The following is a 15,156-nucleotide window of genomic DNA, read 5'->3' on the forward strand; positions in this document are numbered from 1 at the left end:
TGTATGAGTGAGAGCTTACAGTATTTGTCTTTCTCTGTCTGACTTATTTCACTTAGCATAATATTCTCCAGGCTCATCCACATTGCTGCAAATGGGAGAACTTTTATGGCTGAGTAATACTCCATCGTATGTGTGTGTGTGTGTGTGTGTATACCACATCTACTTTAGCCATTCATGTATCAATGGACCCTTTAGCTTGCTTCCATATCTTTGCTTTTGTTTTAATAAATAGTGCTACAGTGAAAATTGGGGTGCGTATATCTTTTCAAATTAGTGTTCTTGTTTTCTTCATATAAATACTCAGAAGTCAATTCCTGGGCCATATGGCAGTTCTACTGGTAATTTTTTAGGTACATTCCACAAAATGCTTATTCATTACCAAGGGCAACCTAGTAACTTCACTGTGGAGAAACCTGGCAGACACCACCTTAACCAAATGATCAATTAAGATTAATAGTTATGGAACAAACTGATATCATATGCCTCTTGATAGGATGCACTGAAAAGGACACAGTGTCACATCTATAGTATTCTTGCCAAAACAAATCGTCTAAATTGAGTCATGATGAACCATCAGAGAAACCCAAAATTGAAACAGCCAGTATTTTTCAAAAGTGTCATGGTAATGAAAGACCAAAAAACAAACAAACAAAAAGACTAGGGAACTATGCCAGGTTAAAGGAGCTGAAAGGGACAGGTGTGATCCTAGACCAGAAAAAGGACATTGTTGGGGCAATTGAAGGAAACTGAATACAGTCTATTGATTCGATAATTGTGTTGTATGAATGTTAATTTCTTGATCTATATTAATAGTATTATTTTATGATTATGGCAGATGTTAACATTTGGAGAATCTGGGTGAAAGATATGTGAGGATTCTTTGGGCTATTTTGCAACTGTTTTTTGTTTTCTGTAGTTTCAAAATGAAAAGGTGAAAGGGACATGGGAGTCATTTACCACACCCCCAAATAGCCGTAGGTGATCTGACTGCAATCTGCAGTTTGGCTTATAGGGGAGCCAGAGTATAAGTGGGGGATCAGTCAGGAGACAGTGGCAGTAGACCAGGAGAAAGATGATGATGGCTCAGACAAGGGGATGGCAGTGGAGATCAAGGGGGGTGGATGGATTCAGGATACTTGTTGGCATCTCCACCAGAAGGACATTGAGTAGGAAGGAATAGAAGGGAGAACCATCTCCTCTGAAAAGGATGTTCTCTGGGCATTATCTTCAGATAAAATATAGAGCAGAAGAGACCCTGCATGTCCATATGGGTTCTTTTTGTTGTTGTTAGTTTTATGGATTCTAAATTCTTGAGTATGGAAACTATATTTTATCTTTTTTTCCTCTATGGTTTTCAATAGTGTTCCTCTCATCCAAGGGAAAACTAGGAAAGAAGCTTTCTTTGGTTCCCTCCTGTGTTTGCTTCTGCCAAGGACTTTTCTCTTGAGAATCCCTCTCTGCTCTTTTTTTAAACTTAGGACTATATCTTTTTTTTCAATGATTTTATTTACTTATTTATGACTGTGCTGGGTCTTAGTTGCTGCTTTTCTGTAGTTGCAGTGAGGCGCTGGCTACTCTCTAATTGTGGTGCGTGGGCTTCTCATTGCGGTGGCTTCTCTTGTTGTGGAGCTTGGGCTCTAGGGCACGCAGGCTTCACTAGTTGCGGCTCCTGGGCTCTAGAGCCCAGGCTCAGTAGTTGTGGCGTACAGGCTTAGCTGGTCTATGGCATGTAGGATCTTCCTGGACTAGGGATCGATCCCGTGTCTCCTCCATTGGCAGGCGGATTCTTTACCACCAAGCCACCAGGGAAACCCTCTCTCTGCTTTTATTATGAAAGGGTTTGAATTCTGTGTTCTCACGCAAATTGTGACCTTTACAGAGCCCCATTGGTTAGTTTGGGTTTCCCTGTGATGCGCCTTTCTCTACATTTAGGTCTTTACCTGGAATACACTCAATAAAATTTTATCTGTTTTTCAAGGCTCAGTTCAAGAACCATCCACTCCGAGTTGTCTTCCTGGATTTCCTCAGCCCAAAGTAATCCTTCTTTTTCTGAGGTAAGTCATAAATCTTGTTGTTCAGTTGCTAAGTCGTGTCCAACTCTTTGTGACCCCATGGACTGCAGCATGCCAGGCCTCCCTGTCCATCACCATCTCTTGGAGTTTGCCCAAGTTCATGTCCATTGAATCGGTGATACCATCCAACCATTTCATCCTCTGTCACCCCCTTCTTCTCCTGCCCTCAATCTTCCCCAGCATCAGGGTCTTTTCCAGTGAGTCAGCTCTTCATATCAGGTGGCCAAAGTATTAGAGCTTCAGCTTGAGCATGAGTCCTTCCAATGAATATTCAGGGTTGATTTCCTTTAGGATTTACTGAATTGATCTCCTTGCTGTCCAAAGGATTCTCATAGCTCTTAGTTTATTTGTTTTATTTAGACCCCATTCACTTTTTCACAGTCATACTCACTGCTTTGTGCTTATTTGGCTTTGTTTTGGGCCATGCCGCAGCATGTGGGATCTTAGTTCCCCTGCCAGGGAAGTCCCTGTACTTGTTCATATTCATGACTTATATCCTCTACTTGATTTTAAATTCCTTAAGGGAAGGTACTTAGGTTGTTCAACTTTAAATGAATAATTTTCTTTCTCATCATCAGGTACAAAAGAGGTTCAACAGTGAGGTAAGTTGATAAGTTCCCCAGTGTACTTGGAATCTAATCTTTAGTTTCTCTTGTTTCTAGTGAGGACTTTTCCTGTGAAAATACTGGAGTCATTTCCTTTGTCCCCAGCAATCTCCTTTGTAACTTAAAGCCTGTTTTCTATGATTTTCTTTGCCATGGTGTTGATGGAACTGCTTCCACCAGGGGGAGCTCCTTACTATATCTAGGTTAATTTCTTTTTCTTTAGAGGCAAAAGAAAGGAGACTTCATCAGGCAAAATATTGAAGCAATGGGAATACAAACAATAGGAAGTAGGAACTTGGGACTTGGGACTTGATTTGGTTCCAGCACCAGTTGGCCCAAATACCATTTCATTTGTCATATTGGGTTTCAGTATGATTCTGGTCCATGTGTAAAGATTTCCCTCTCCCCAGTCATTTATTTCATCTACAGATATATAATAATCATGTACTTTCTGTCAAGTATTGTAGATGCTGAGCTTCATCTGTGAACAAAACCTAACAAGTCTCTGACCACATGGAACTCATGAAGTGGACTCAGGTGGGTAACAGATAATATGTAAGATAGATAGATACAATGTGTAGTATATTAGATAGGGATGAGTGCTAAAGGAGAAAGACAATGCAAGGTCTAATAGGCCATTGTAAGAACTTTGATTTTTACTATAAATGAGATGGGAAGCATTGGGGAATTTTGAGTGGGAATGGTGTGATCTGACACGTTTTAAAAGGATCACTATTGTTTTCTGTATAATACATTATATCTAAGAGAATAAGCTTGGGCCAGACTGGTAACAGTGAAATTTGGGAGAAGTTGTTGGATTTGGGGGTGCATCTTGAAGTTGGATTTGCTGACAGATTAGATGTGGGATGTGAAAGAGGAATCAAGGAAAACAGAATCACCATGTTGCATAGCACCAATAGCATTGCCTAAAATGTGGCTGGTGCTCTCTGGAGTGACACAACACAGTGTTTCTGTTTGAGACAATGCCAAGGTTTTCATTCTGAGTAGCCGAAATGATGGAGTTAGCACTAACTGCAGTGGTAAAGACTGGGGAAAACAGTATAAAAGAAGTTACATTGAGGATGTGTTGAATTTGAGATGCCAGTCAGACATCTAAGTGGAGTTGATGAGTGAGCTGTAGGGTACAGGAGCATGGCACTCACAGGCGTGGTTAGGGCAGGAGATAAATGTTATGAAGTCACAGATGTCTAGATAGTATTTCAAGCTCTGAGATGGATGAAATCTCCAGGAGTGAGGATAGTTAAGAGGAGGGGACCACGGACCCTGCCCTGGGGCACTCTGACAGCCAGAGATTAGGAAGATGATGAGGAACTGGCAAAGGAGACTGACAAGGAGTGGCCAGTAAGGTGGAAGGAAAACCAGAAGAATGTGGTGCAGCCGAAGCCTCGTGAAGAAGGTGCTTCCAGGAAGAGGGGATGATCAACTGTGATAAGTGCTTCTGGTTGGCCAGGCAAGGTGAGGGCCCAGAATATTCGATGGACTCTCGCAACATAGAGGCCCCTAGTGACCTGGATAAAAGCCTTTTCAGTGGAGAAAAGCTTGATGGGAGTGGGGCCAAGAGAGAAGGGAAGGAGAAAAATCGTACATGGGGAATATAGACAAATATTTTGAAGAATTTTGCTGTCAAGAAGAGGAGAGAGATGAGGCAGTAACTGGAATGGTGTGTGGGAGGATCAAGAGAAAGTATCAGAATAGGAGAAAATAGAGTCCAGAAATAAACCCACACACCTATGGTCAATTAATCTACAACAAAGGAGGCAAGAAAATATGCTGGGGAAAAAACAGTTTCTTCAGCAAGTGTTGCTGGGAAAGCTGGCCAGCTACATGCAGAACAATGAAGTCAGAACATACCCTCACACCACAGACAAAAATAAACTCACGGTGGGAGGAATAATGGAACGTTTGCCCCAGGAGTACTCACCAGTCATTGGAGTTCGCTAGTCCTTAGTCACATACGTTTCTGGTAATTCTCAGAGAAGCAAGGTGTTGAGGGAGGGGAAATTGCCAGCAGGTTTGACTGGAACAAACTCTAAGGAAACCTGTGGACAGCCTTTAATAAAACTGGACCTAGAACCTCCACAGATAGGAAAGGGGAGAGTACCTCCACGTGTGCAAGCAAACAGTTGGGGTCATGAGCTATAGCCAGCCACCTAGTCTATTGGGTGATTCTAGCCTCCTATGCCCACTTTGGTGGATCTGGCCTCCATTATACTGAAGACAGCCTGTACATCTACCTCCAGAAACATTATCTATTATTATTTACAGAAGGGAGAGGGAAATAAATTCTTGTAGATGCTGTGAACATGACAAAACCCCAGGTGGGGTGTGAAGCAAGTAGGAAAACTGACATAGAATTTCAGGTCACAGTACCACAATACCACTAATGCCTTTGACTGTGTGGATCACAATAAACTGGAAAATTCTTCAAGAGATGGGAATACCAGACCACCTGACCTGCCTCCTTAGAAATCTGTATGCAGGTCAGGAAGTAACAGTTAGAACTGGACATGGAACAACAGACTGGTTCCAAATAGGGAAAGGAGTATGTCAAGGCTGTATATTGTCACCCTGCTTATTTAACTTATATGCAGTGTACATCATGCAATATGCCAGGCTGGATGAAGCACAAGCTGGAATCAAGATTTCTGGGGGAAATAGCAATAACCTCAGATACGCAGATGATGTTACCATTATGGCAGAAAGCAAAGAAGAACTAAAGAGCTTCTTGATGAAAGTGAAAGAGGAGAGTGAAAAAGTTGGCTTAAAATTCAACATTCAGAAAACTAAGATCATGGCATCCAGTCCCATCAGATCAGATCAGATCAGATCAGTCGCTCAGTCGTGTCCGACTCTTTGCGACCCCATGAATCGCAGCATGCCAGGCCTCCCTGTCCATCACCAACTCCCGGAGTTCACTGAGACTCACGTCCATCGAGTCAGCGATGCCATCCAGCCATCTCATCCTCTGTCGTCCCCTTCTCCTCCTGCCCGCAATCCTTGCCAGCATCAGAGTCTTTTCCAATGAGTCAACTCTTCGCATGAGGTGGCCAAAGTACTGGAGTTTCAGCTTTAGCATCATTCCTTCCAAAGAAATCCCAGGGCTGATCTCCTTCAGAATGGACTGGTTGGATCTCCATGCAGTCCAAGGGACTCTCAAGAGTCTTCTCCAACACCACAGTTCAAAAGCATCAATTCTTCAGCGCTCAGCCTTCTTCACAGTCCAACTCTCACATCCATACATGACCACAGGAAAAACCATAGCCTTGGCTGGACGAACCTTTGTTGGCAAAGTAATGTCTCTGCTTTTGAATATGCTGTCTAGGTTGGTCATAACTTTCCTTCCAAGGAGTAAGTGTCTTTTAATTTCATGGCTGCAGTCACCATCTGTAGTGATTTTGGAGCCCAGAAAAATAAAGTCTGACACTGTTTCCACTGTTTCCCCATCTATTTCCCATGAAGTGGTGGGACCGGATGCCATGATCTTCGTTTTCTGAATGTTGAGCTTTAAGCCAACTTTTTCACTCTCCTCTTTCACTTTCATCAAGACGCTTTTGAGTTCCTCTTCACTTTCTGCCATCCCATCACTTGATGGCAAATAGATGGGGAAACAGTGGAAACAGTGAGAGACTTTATTTTCTTGGGCTCCAAAATTACTGCAGATGGTGACTGCAGCCATGAAATTAAAAGATGCTTGCTCCTTGGAAGAAAAGCTATGACCAACCTAGACAGCATATTAAAAAGCAGAGACATTACTTTGCCAACAAAGGTCCGTCTAGTCAAAGCTATGGTTTTTCCAGTGGCCATGTGTGGATGTGAGAGTTGAACTATAAAAAAAGCTGAGTACCAAAGAATTGATGCTTTTGAACTGTGGTGCTGGAGAAGACTCTTGAGAGTCCCTTGGACTGCAAGGAGATCCAACCAGTCCATCCTAAAGGAGATCAGTCTTGAATATTCATTGGAAGGACTGATGCTGAAACTGAAACTCCAATACTTTGGCCACCTGATGTGAAGAACCAACTCATCAGGAAAAGACCCTGATACTGGGAAAGATTGAAGGCAGGAGGAGAAGGGAATGACAGAGGATGAGATGGTTGGATGGCATCATCAACTCGATGGACATGAGTTTGAGTAGGCTCCAGGAGTTGGTGATGGACAGAGAAGCCTGGTGTGCTGCAATCCATGGGGTCACAAAGAGTCAGACACGACTGAACAACTGAACTGAACTGACCACTATTGATGTCCTTATTCCCTGGCCAGAAGTGGGCTTCACAGCAGAACCTCCTGTCTAGCTGGGCTCAATTCTTAGCTGTGTGTACTAGGAGCGATGGCTTTGAGAACACATACAAGTTTCACTGATCACCAGTCACCATGTTCTTTTTTTGTATTTGAACTTGTTTCCATGTCTCATGTCTTCAAGGCCCAGCTCAAGTGTCACTTGTTCTGCAGAACCTTCTGTGAGCCCCATCTCAGACAAAATGCATCATTTCCTTCCCTGAGTTTCCAGACCACTTTTTCTCTTTCTGTCTTCTCACACCTGTAACACTGAGGTGTGTCTGCCTGTGAATGCAAGAGATGGCAGAGTACAGTGGATAAGAACACAGGCTTTGGAGCAAGGATGCTTGGGTTTATATAAATAATATATATATTATATATAATATATATAATAGCATATATAATATATAATTATAATGATATATATAATATTATATATATATATATATATATATATTTGGCTGTATCAAGTCTAAGTTGCAGCACATGAGATCTTTAGTTGTGGCATGTGGAATCTAGTTTCTTGACCAGGGATCAAACCCAGGCCCCCTGCAGTGGGAGCATTGAGTCTTAGCCACTGGACCACCGGGGAAGTCCTGGCTGCATGTCTTTGTGCCTCAGTTTCTCCTCTGTCTCATCCAAATAGAATAGTAGTAAGATGAAAGCAGTGAATACATGTGAAGTACTTAGAACAGTGCCCAGCATGTAGTAAGTGCTCAATAAGCTTTAAAAAATATTTTTATGGGAGTAGAGTTGATTTACAATGTGGTGTTACTTTTAGGTGTACAGCAGTATAAGCTTTTGTTATTTGTCTCTCTTCTCCTTGAGGAATAAGACCACGCCCTTTTGTTAGCACTGAGCTTGGCACAGAGTACTAGGTGCTTAATACATATTTGTGTGACTCAACAGGTTTCTAAATCAAATTCAAGTTCGTGTTTAACAGTGTCATATGTGTATGGCCCTTTCATCAGCTCACTTATTTATTGCTGTGTTCCACAATGTGTAGTGGTTAAGAATGAAGGTTCTAGAACCTGATGCCTTGGTCTGTGTTGTTGCTTAGTCACTTACTAGCTTGTTAGCCTCAGCTTCCTCATCTGGAAAATGAGAAAAATATATAGGAAGTTAAACAGTTACTGAACATTCAAATATTAACTGTATCTATTTCTAATCTTATTAATTAAGTGACTTAATATATACCTCTGATGTTCTATGGACTGTGTTGAACAACAGAGATGCAGAAATGAGTAAGGCTTGGTTCCTGCTCTAAGAGAACCCCTCTGCTGGGGAAGGCAGCAAGTCAGTAGGTATAGAGCCTAGCAGAGGAAGGGAGCAACTTTTTGAGAGGGACCAGTGAGGGGAAAAGGGAGGGTCATAAGGTTTTTTTAGGGTTTTCCCTGGTGGCTCAGTGGTACAGAATCTGCCTGCAATGCAGGAGATGCAGGAGACCTGGATTTGATCCCTGGGTCGGGAAGATCCTCTGGAGTAGGAAATGGCAACAAACTCCAGTATTCTTGCCTGGAGAATCCCGTGGACAGAGGAGCCTAATGGGCTGCAGTCCATAGGGTAGCAAAGAGTCAGGCATGACTGAGCCACTGAGGACCCATGCAAGGCTTTTTGGAGCAGGTACATCCTGAGCTTTGAAATCTGTGGGTTGCGGATCCTGGAATAAGAATGTCAAATAGGTATCAAAATCCTTCTTGTGGTTCATTGGAAATGAGTTTTAGAACAGACGTCTCCCACTGATTTCCTGAATAAGACCCCTTCATGAGAGGTCCCACCCTCTATTTTGAAACCGAGAGAAACTATTCTGGGCCAACAACAACACATCATCAGTCCAACCTAAGTGTACCAAAAATGGTTTTGAACAGTTTTCCTTCAGCAAAACTCCTCTTTCCTTTTGTCGTTAAGCCAGAGGGCCCGCACGGGCAGAGGAGCACATCCCACAGGCCTCTGGCCTGCCTTCACCCTCCCTCCCAGTGGATTTTCTGAAAAGGTTGGCATTCTCTTCCCTTCGTCACCCCCACCATCAGGTGACAGGCAAAGCAGAGAGAGACATGTTTTCTAAGAAAAGGCCAGGACCCTTTTCTCACTCCCACCTCTCATAGAGATCTCTCCGAGATGGTGGGATGGGGCTATATTAACATTTTTGAGATCAAGGACAGGGTAGGGGTAGATGAAAATGTTGGTCTTTTCTCTTAGAAAACCAATAAAGCCAGTGACGCTTGTCTATATTCCCCAAGTAGTTCATAAGAACAATAGAATTCAGAGTTCCTGGTGTTCCTCTGGAGCTGATTTTGGCAAGTGATAAGCAGCTTGTAAAAGGGCTTATTATTGAGTGGAGCTTTGGCTGCCTGACTTTTAAGGTTGGTTATTTATTTTGCATGTTGTATAACAGGAGCATTGGGCAATGCTCAGAAGAGGCCTTCTGGGTCAGGGAGTAAGGGCTGCTCTGTCTCCTCCTGCCAGAAGCAGATTCCAGTGCGGAGTACGAACCCAAGCCATGGCTTTCCTGCAACAGACAGGCCTTCTCCTTAGGGGTTGAACATTTCCATCAAGTCCCAGCCCCAGAAAAATAGATGTGTGTGTAATTTCTCCAACTCACACTGATAACGTGACCTGCCTTTGAAAGACATGTTTTTAAAGACACACTGTGTTCATTTGCAACAGACAGTCATATACAGGGTCCCTGGCATATCAGTAGGTAGATGCTCTGAAATGTAGGACTTTGAAGAGTGCCCAGCCCAAATTGTCCCCAGTCCTTTTGGTTCTAACGTTAAAGCATGTACCTCCTATCTCCTGCTGGTCTTACTGGCTCCCTGAGAAACATACAGACATTTTAGAGACAGTGAATGAGGGAAGTTCTTCTTTCTCCTGTTCTAAACTTTAGGAAACTGAGCCAAGGCTCTCAAGAACCTGCGATGGTCTTGATAGAGAAAAACTTAGTCGTGGATCTTTTTTTTCTTTTTTTTTTTTTACTTTTCTCTTGTTTGATTTTTATGGCAACCTGAATTTATGAGGATGTTGTGTTTATAGAGGCTATAAGCCAGCGTTTGTGTCTGGTCATATTAGTACATTGGGAGACAGCAGGAGATTATAGGTGCCTGGGCAGAGGTTTCATGAGCTATTGAACGAGTTGTAGATGCTTTATGATATTTAGAAGACACATGTCTTGGGAGAGGCGGCCTTTACACTTGAAGTTACTGTTTCAGGATGGACCCTCCTTTCTCAGACACAAGGTTTTGTTGAAGAAAGTCTTGGAAAACATGTGAGAAACAGTCATCCTCATAGAGTTTGAGTGTGACTAGGTTAATTTCGTGCACTAAAGTCTCCAGCATCGGGGATGGCCCAATGCTTTGTCTCCTGTATTAGTCAGGATAAGCTAGATTCTGCAGGGACCCCTGCTCACTGAGCAGTCATATCTGTCATATCTGACTCTTTGCAACCCCATGGAGTGTAGCCCACCAGGCTTCTCTATCCATGGGATTCTCCAAGCAAGAATACTGGAGTGGGTGGTCATGTCCTGCTTCAGGGCATCTTCCCAACCTGGGGATCAAACCCAAATCTCCTGTATCTCCTGCATTGGCAGGCAAACTCTTTACCACTGAGCCACCTGGGAAGCCCCAGACTCTGATGCAGTAACAAATAAGCAATACATATGTCGCTCACATAAATAAGACTTGATGCAGACTGGTTGGCTCTCTTTAACCTTGTAGTAGTGCCATCTGGCACACATGACCTCCAAGGGCACTGTGGCAGAGGAAAAGACAGCTGGAAGCCCACAGGCCTTCATTGCCTCACCCTGGCATTGACACATCACTTCTGCACATATTTCAGTGGCAGGAACTTATCACTTTGCCCGGTCTAGTGGCAGGGTCATGTAGAAGCATACCTGGTCTATCTGGTGGCTGTGAAGAGTCTCTCCTATATCCTCTGGGGACCAGCTGACCCTTAACTTGCCACCACACTCTCAGGGAATGTATGAGTGATGTTGACTTCCTAATTCTGCAAACACCAAACCAGCTCTCCAACCTGACAGACAGCGCTAGTTTTAGCTAACGAGAGCACACAGGACAGGCAGTGCTTACCTGTTTGTCAGCTGCAATCCTTTGCCTTGTCCTCCCTCATCACTCACATCCTCTTTCTGCTTCTGTCTCAAGACTCACACTCATGTAAATGTAAGAATGGCTCCCAGCTTAGACACCTTTGTCACTCTGGTCCCAGGATCCAGGTCTGACTGGAGCTGTGGGAGTGTTAAGTGAGAAAGTGGAAGAGCTGCTCTTTCCAAAGTTCTCACAAGGCTGGGCAGGCAGTCCCTGTCTCTAGTGGTCCTCAGGCCCCAGAGTTGAGGCACCATAAATTAATCTACAGCAAGCCCTCTGACGAGATTGAGGGAGCAGAGTTCCCCAGTGTCCATGAGTATCACTGAGAGACGGGACTTACTCCACTCCCAATGCTGAGTTCTCTTTAGTTATGGTGGCCCTTCTCCCAGGAGGAGGATGACCAATGGAGCCATTTCCAGATTCTCTCTAGAGGTGAAGACCAAATTCCCAGAAGGGACCTGAGAGTTAAAAAGTGGTTGGCTGCTCCTGACCTGACTTATTGTGTGTAGCTGAACCATAACCACTAGAGTATATTAGAGTGTGTGTGTGTGTGTAAAACTCAATCCTGTGGTGCTTGGTGACTTTGGTTGCCCAGCCCTTGGAACAATGTGCTTCTTTTTTTTGTTGTTTTCCCTTGGAATTCAGGTGCAAGCAAACTAAGGAAATAATTGAGTCTTCTTGTTTTAGTGTCTTCCAGAGGATAGGGGTGGCTGGGGTCAGTGTAGACCAATCCAAGGAGTGTATATTTGCCAGAGTTGCTGCCCATCTTCCTTGTTTCTGGCATGTATATCTCTCTGCAGGATGAGCCCAGACCCGATGTAAGTTATCCACAGGGTAGCTGGGTGGCTGATGACCTGATTGGCTTCAAAGGGTAGGAGGGTCAGCAATGTAATGAGGTAGGGGTTGGCATGGCTGTATCTGAAAAAGAGTCATGATGATGAGTTTTTCCTTTCTCTCCTTTGGCTTCATTGTTATATTCTGTGTGGGTCCTGTTGGCTTGAATCTGGGCGAGACTCACCCAAATAGTTCTTAGGTACAAATCACATCCCTTTACCTTCTCGAGTCACTGCCAAGCTCATTATGGTTAAAAGATTTCTAAGACCAGGTATAGCACTCACCTGGGTTACAGTCTACCATTTAAATGTATTTCATACATATGAGCATTATGTCCTTTATAATATGTTTTTCATTGTTTCACAGTTATTCCAGATTGAACCACTTTTTAAAATTTATGTTTTCTTTATGGGAAAACATCATTCAATGGTGGTTGTTTATGTTCCTCTCTTTCTTTCCCAGTAACAAAATTTTAATTCTTCACTTTGACATTTTCATGTCTTCCTCTTCGTGTTTCATATTCCTGCTGTTAATTGCCACTCTCCTCACTAAGTTTTCTCCCCCTTCCCAACATTGAAACCTAAGCCTTCTTCTCTTTTCCATGTCTTCAGTTTGAGATGTTGTGTATGAATTCTAGTAAAACTTTTAAGTGATCAAAGATATTTAACTTTGAGCCAGTTAGAATCTCACAGACTTATGTGATCTTTCTAAAGACTTCAAAGTAATTCACCTTAAAAACTAAAATAGTCCATTGTAGTACTGTGTTTATCATCTCTATCTGGGAACTAGGTAGGGGCACATTTTATCCCTTCTGTCATTCCTTTTGTTGTTGTTAGTTGTTTGTTTGTTTGTTTTTTAACGTGTTTAATACTATGTTCAATGAACATAGCATCATTAAATGCTAAGACTGTCTGTCTATTTATCCTTGTGGGGCCTTAGTTAAGGCATGTGGGATCTTTGATCTTCACTGCAGCATGCTAGATGCGGGATCATTATTTGTGGCATGCAAACTCTTAGACGAAGCATGTGGGATCTAGTTCCCTGACCAGGGATCAAACCTGGGCCCCCTGCATTTGGAGTACAGAGTCTTAGCCACTGGACCACCATGGAAGTCCCTTCCTTCTCTCTCAAGAATGGTCAAATCAAGGTGCAGAGGTGATAACTTTTTCGTTGTCATCATCCTGATTGTTGTTTGATGTCCAGGCCAAAGTAAGAAATTGCTAGCCTATGGATTCTGCATTATTCCCTCCATTGTAAGCTAAAAATGATGCTAGGACAGGCTGAGGGAGACTGCTTTCCATCATGTGTGGGTTAATGGTCTGGCAGAGGCAGGACTCTGGATTTAGAGGCCCCCAGAAGATAGGGACCCCAGCATCTAGGCAATCCTACTTTCATATTTTGTGCGTAGCTGGGTCTTTGGGGCCTGACCCAGCACTCCCAGCAGAATCCTGAGGTCATACTTTTATACATAGAATGTGGACACAGTGGGGGTTTAGCTGTCAATAATATTATAAACAGTAGAAAATTTCAAGTGTTGCTTCTTAAAGTAACAAGTGATGGCTGAGGGTGCAAGGGAGAATGACCTTCTCGGCAGCTTATCAAACGAAGTGTCAAGTGTGAAATGGTTTCTAAATTGTAAAAGTATGAAACACATGATGACCATTGGTATTGCATTATAAATTGCATGAGTTGCTTTTCTGCCAAGATTTTAAAGAAGGACATCAAAGATCTCAAGTATTGCTGTAGTTCAGTTCAGTTCAGTTCAGTTCAATCACTCAGTTGTGTCCGACTCTTTGCGACTGCACGGACCGCAGCACACCAGGCCTCCCTGTCCATCACCAACTCCCAGAGTTCACCCAAACTCATGTCCATTGAGTCGGTGATGCCATCCAGCCATCTCATCCTCTGTCGTCCCCTTCTCCTCCTGTCCTCAATCTTTCCCAGCATCAGGGTCTTTTCCAGTGAGTCAGCTCTTCACATCAGGTGGCCATCTGCAGTGATTTTGGAGCCCAAAAAAATAAAGTCAGCCACTGTTTCCACTGTTTCCCCATCTATTTTCCATGAAGTGATGGGACCAGATGCCATGATCTTCGTTTTCTGAATGTTGAGCTTTAAGCCAAGTTTTTCACTCTCCTCTTTCACTTTCATCAAGTAGTTCTTCTTCACTTTCTGCCATAAGGGTGGTGTCATCTGCATATCTGAGATTATTGATATTTCTCCTGGCAATCTTGATTCCAGATTGTGCTTCATCCAGCCCAGCATTTCTCATGATGTACTCTGCGTGTAAGTTAAATAAGCAGGGTGACAATATACAGCCTTGACGTACTCCTTTTCCTATTTGGAACCAGTCTGTTTTTCCATGTCCAGTTCTAACTGTTGCTTCCTGACCTGCATACAGATTTCTCAAGAGGCAGGTTAAGAAACTTCAAAATTCACTTTGTTTACCTTCTGATTAGGGCATTTTTGTTTTGCTTGAACGTAGAGCCCACGGCTGAGTTATTTTTTCTCCAGCTTCACTGAGGTATAATTGTATGCCAAAAACTGCAAATAATTAATATATATAATCTGGTGAGTTTGGACACATGAATGGACACATGAATGGACCTAGAAAACATTAGGCTAAGTGAGATAAGTCAGTCATAGAAGGACAAATACGACATGAGATTCCTCTTAGATGAGACCTCTAAAATAGTCAAAAGCAAGGATGGTGGTTGCCAGGGGGTAGGAAGATGGGGATATGGGGGAGGGGTTGGTATTCAATGGATAGAAAGCTACAGCTATACAGTATGAGAACGTTCCAGAGACCTGAATTACAAATAGTGTTTACAGTTAACAATAAGGTTCAGTTCAGTTGCTCAGTCGTGTCTGACTCTTTGCAACCCCGTGGATTGCAGCATGCCAGGCTTCCCTGTCCATCATCAACTCCCAGAGTCTGCTCAAACTCATGTCTATCGAGTCAGTGATGCCGTCCAACCATCTCATCCTCTGTCATCCCCTTCTCCTCCTGCCGTCAATCTTTCCCAGCATCAGGGTATTTTCCAATGAGTCAGTTCTTCACGTCAGGTGGCCCAAGTATTGGAGCTTCAGCTTCAGCATCAGTGCTTCCAGTGAATATTCAAGACTGATTTCCTTTAGGATTGACTGGTTTGATCTCCTTGCAGTCCAAGGGGCTCTCAGGAATCTTCTCCAACACCACAGTTCAAAAGCATCAATTCTTCAATGCTCAGCTTTCTTTATGGTCCAACTGTCACA

The 15,156-nt window shown here is 43.2% G+C and overlaps 1 long non-coding RNA gene and 1 other non-coding gene across 7 annotated transcripts in view; one reads left to right on the plus strand and one right to left on the minus strand.

The window, feature by feature from the left end:
• Nucleotides 1-15,156, plus strand: part of LOC102396410 — a 57,804-nt gene that overhangs the window by 5,167 nt on the left and 37,481 nt on the right. For all 6 annotated transcript variants that reach the window (XR_006548519.2, XR_003106679.3, XR_006548515.2 and 3 more), the window contains 3 exons: nucleotides 1,979-2,054; nucleotides 2,651-2,674; nucleotides 3,137-3,214. This is a non-coding gene — a long non-coding RNA (uncharacterized LOC102396410). The remainder of the gene's footprint in view (nucleotides 1-1,978; nucleotides 2,055-2,650; nucleotides 2,675-3,136; nucleotides 3,215-15,156) is intronic.
• Nucleotides 12,942-13,014, minus strand: TRNAW-CCA. Its single transcript has one exon. It is a non-coding gene; the product is annotated as a tRNA-Trp (tRNA).

Source organism: Bubalus bubalis, chromosome X, assembly GCF_019923935.1.
Source record: "Bubalus bubalis isolate 160015118507 breed Murrah chromosome X, NDDB_SH_1, whole genome shotgun sequence".
Lineage (NCBI taxonomy): Eukaryota > Metazoa > Chordata > Mammalia > Artiodactyla > Bovidae > Bubalus > Bubalus bubalis.